Raw genomic sequence first — 5,290 nt, forward strand, 5'->3', positions numbered from 1 at the left:
CGAAAAGACCCCAAAAAGCAAGAAAAACTCGGAATACGTACAGGGCAGAGTAAATTCACTGATCAGAAGGGCGTCGAACAAATAAAGTCCTCTCTAACAATAGCTACTACTAGTACCAGTAATTGTATCAGGAAGTACTCCTGTTTCTACACCCAAATCCGAAAATGTTATACACACAAGCCATACGTATATATATACGTATATATATACATATATATATATATATACATGTAAACTATACCAAGCAATCAAATGTTATAAGACTTGCACACACACACACACGCAACCGTCATACGCGCACTTGCATGGCGCAATTATGTGCATCACATAACCCTCACAATTGTCGACTCTCTTGTTACAATCACACATAAACACACACGTGTGTGTATGGTGTGTGTGTGTTTAGGTCAGTGCACGCATGCAGTATGAAGGCGCACGAATTTGAGTTGCATTTCATGTGAACACGAAGCCACTGCCCTGCACCATTGTCGCCAGTTAGCAATTAAACATTAATTAATTAGTAGAGAGAGTACCGTTATAAATAAGAAACGATTATACTTGCTATCATCATAATTATTATTAATGCCCATATGATTATCATTAAATATTATGTTGAATGTTTCTGCTTTTGACTGGGTCACAGACTCGCGCCTTTGGGATCTAATACATGTGTATATATATATATATATTATATATGTGTGGTGTGTGTGTGTGTGTGTGTGTATGTATATATATATATATGTGTGTTGTGTGGTGTATATGTATATATATATATATATGTGTGTGTGTATGTATATATGTATATATATATATATGTGTTGTATGTATATATATATAAAGCTAGTTATATATGTAGACTTACGATCATACACAAAGTATACAAATAAATATATACATATACATACACAGAGAGACTAGAGAGGAAGTGTGTGTGTATATATATATATATGTGTTGTGTGTGTATCTCAACTGTTGCTTTCCAGTTTCTAGATGTTTATGATGTTTAAAATCTTAATTCTTCATTTTATATTAATTTATATATATATACATACACATATACATATTCACTTACGCACACACTTTGCTCATACATATATATCCTTTAGGTTTAGACACACACATATACATACATATACACACACACAGATGTGGGTATAAAAACAAGGAACTACTAAATAGCAAAAACTGTGTGACTATTTACTGTGGTGCCTACATTACTCTCTGTTGTTACTCAGACCCGCCTGAAGGTCCTCAAAAACTCTGAGTAAGGGCTAAGAGTACTCTAAACACTACAATATGGGTGTGTATATGTATGTACATGTGACTATATAATGTGTGTATGCGTTTGTGTGTGGGAAAGTGACATCTGATTCTGTCTATACATGTGTGTAAATATATATGTATGTGTGTATAAATATGTATGTATATGTGTGTGTGTATATATATATGTATATGTGTGTATAAATATGTGTGTAAATATATATATGTATATGTGTAGAAATATGTATGTATATGTGTGTATAAATAGGTATGTATATGTGTGTAAATATATATATATGTATGTGTGTGTAAATATGTATGTATATGTGTGTATAAATATGTATGTATATGTGTGTAAATATGTATGTATATGTGTGTGTCTATAAATATGTATGTATATGTGTGTATAACTATATATGTATATGTGTGTATAAATATATATATATGTATATGTGTGTATAAATATGTATGTATATGTGTGTGTAAATATATATATATATGTGTGTGTGTATAAATATGTATGTATATGTGTGTATGATGTATATAGAGATGGCTATTTAACGTGTAGATATATGTATTGTAGTAGGTTGAGTGTGTGTATGTATGGATGTGTGTGGGGGGTGTTTGTGTCACACAGCGCGATTTGAACTTGAAAACATTTCGATGAAATTCTGCTCACCTCGTCATCTTTACTTCAAATGAAGAATGAGGAAGAGAGAGAGAGAGAGTAAGAGGAGAACGCAAGTGATGAAGAAAGGGTGGAGGACAGAGAGAGGGAGAGAGTAAGAGGGGAACGCGAGTGATGAAGAAAGGGTGGAGGACAGAGAGAAAGAGCAGACAGAAAGAGAAAGAGAGAATGGTGTGTTTGCGGGGATGAGAGAAGAGAAAAGGTGTAAGTGATGCAGGAAAGGCGGAGGAGTGAGGAACTAGACAGACACAAAGAGAGAGAGATTCTGTGTGTGTGAGGGAGAGAGAAGAGTAAGGTTGCAAGGGAAGAAGCAGAGGAGGAGTGAGAGAGTAAACGGACAACGAGAGAGTGACAGAGAAAGGGAGAAAAAAGGGGAAAGTGGGAGTGACAAAGAATAGACAGAAAGAAATAGAAACACCGAGAGAAGGGAGGAATAGAGAGACAGATAGAGAGTATGTGAGAGAGAAAGGAACAGAGGAGTGAGAAGGAAAAGAAAGAAGAGAGAGAGTGAGAGGGAGAAATTAAAAAGGGTAAGATGGATATGTAGTTAAAAAGAGAGAGAGAGAATCATAGAGAGCAGACAAAGCGAGAGTGAAAGGGAGGGAGGAAAACGGTATGAGAAGGAGAGGAAGAGAAAGCGGGAGAACTAGTGACAAGCAGCTAAAGATATTGAGAGAGAAGGAGAGAGATAGAGATAGAAGGAGAAATAGAGAGAGAGGACGGAGGGAGTGTCTCATACATTAGGTGTAGCGAATGGAGACGGAATAAAGCGGGGGGAAAATCGGTGGCTGCCGTGAATCACTTTGAAACTGTGAAGTATCCGTGGATGGTCATAATTCGTTGATAATTTCCGTCTTGGCCATTAAATTGATAAATTTTTGATTAAGAAATAAAATTATTATTTTTTTTTACAACACTAACGTAACCAGGGCAGACGACCGACTGGCGGAAGTTCCTGTTTGTTGTCGTCTGCGCATGGTCGCAGGATGCGATGAGATTATGTGGCGGAGGCAATCGGTGATTGGAAAACAATTGTCAAAAATAAATTTGCTGAAATGTCAATTTTAAAAATAAAGTGAGTGATTGACACGCATTTTAAGGAGGATTAATAAATTCTGGATCAGGAAATTATCGCTGAATCAGGCATAAAAAATTATTGAATGTAATGAAGAAATTAAAATTATGGATGGTCGAAGGCAACGTAATTGAGTTAGTAAATTTTTTTGCTGTCAAGGGAAACGACAAGATTTATTTCCCTTGTACTATTCATGCTTCCGTTAATAGTTTTCATATTATTATTGTTATTATTATTATATTCAGGATCAATATTATAAAATACCAATCAAGAACTAGGATTGATTCAGCGATTTCCAAAAATGACCGGCCTTATGCCAATGTAAGAAATTATTATCATTATAATAATTATTATAAATGATTTGTATTTTTTCCTTTCATTCGGAATACTCACCGAATTTTATAGCGTATCTACGCTTCCATACTTAATAGTCGAACAGTAAAGCTAAAATAAGCCAATCGGTAACTGTCGTTTCAATATATATTTATATATATAGTTTTTTTTTATTTGCACCGGAGAACTTACATATTTACATATACATATTTATGCAGATTTAAAATTACACATCCACGCTGCAATATAGATCCGTAGTAAATAACACGTAAATCTACATACAGACGTTCCTTGTCGGAGAAGAAATGAATAAAAACGATAGGAAATATTGTTTTCTTTTCTGCGAACTACAAAACGGGAAGAATATTTAGCTTTTAATTGTCCACCGATTTTTCTGCCGTTCCCGAGACAGAAGAGAGAGAGAGAGAAAGAAAGAGAGAAGACAGTGACATCACGATGGAGAAGACGAAAAAGTAGTGCGTGACATTATAAAGGCAGTGACGTGTGTAACCCTCCGCTTGTCGCATTCTCAGCCTAATATAGTGTGAGACTTCAACCCTCACACTTTTTTTCCCAAAAAGAAATCTTCTACGGTATATATATATATATATATTTACACAAATATATATATATATATAAATATATATCTATCTAGATAGATATATATTTAAAATAGGTGTTTGTTTTTTTTTGTCATACATATATATATACATATATATATATATATACAATTGCAATTACAGAAGCCGTTGATCTGCCTATTAGAAATTGCTGGGTGTCTTCTTTTTGTTAATTAATTTGAATAATTAAGAGAAGAGGACGGGAAAAGAAGAGAGAGAAATCATCTGTTGTTATAATTTTTTTTTTTTTCCTCAAACGAAAGAAGAAGAAAAAAAAGCCCCCTGAAAAACTACAGAATTTAATGATTACATCGGATGTTTGATGAAGCTGTACTATTTGTATTATATCGAAAGTAGCAGCCGGAAAACGACTCCTTGTCTGATCCCTCCTCTCCCTGTGGAAGGACCAGATGCGTGAATCGCGCTGAAAAGAAGAGAGGGAGAGAGAGAGAGAGAGACAGAAAGAAAGAGAGACAGACAGACATATATAATATATATATAATATATATATTATATATATATATATATACATAAATATATATATTATATATGAGAGAAATGGCCACAGCTATGAGTGCTGCAAGCAAGCGAAAAGCTCGAATCAACAACACTGGCAGGTTTGTACAAAAAAATATATTTAATATATATATAGTTTTATATATGTGTGTGTATATAATGTATGTATATATATGGTTGATTATATACACATGTCTTACATTGATCTGTCTTGACACACATCTGTTTTTGTCATGTCCATCTCTATATACATCTGTCCCTTCTGAATCCTTGGTAAAAACCCATGTGTTTCTCTTTTGATCTGTATATATGTGTCTTATATGTATATATATATAATATATGTGTGTGTGTGTGTGTGCGTATATATGTCTTATAATGTATATATATGTGTGTATATATGTCTTATGTATATATATGTGTGTATATATGTCTTATAATGTATATATGTCTTATAATGTATATATGTCTTATATGTATATATATGTCTTATATGTATATATGTGTGTGTATATATATATATGTCTTATATATATTTATATATGTGTGTATATATATACATGTATTGTGTATATGTATATATATGTATCTTTAGTGTGTGTGTATGTATATATATATATATAATATATAATATGTATGTAGATAGAGATATGTACTTTTATTGATTCTATATCTACCTAGGTATCCATCTTCCATATAATACATATACACATGCATATACACGTCTGTAAATCAATTATATACACTTCCATTCGTATGTCAACCTAAATATCCATCTACATATGTGTGGTGTGTGTATAT

This window comes from Octopus sinensis, linkage group LG29, assembly GCF_006345805.1.
Source record: "Octopus sinensis linkage group LG29, ASM634580v1, whole genome shotgun sequence".
Lineage (NCBI taxonomy): Eukaryota > Metazoa > Mollusca > Cephalopoda > Octopoda > Octopodidae > Octopus > Octopus sinensis.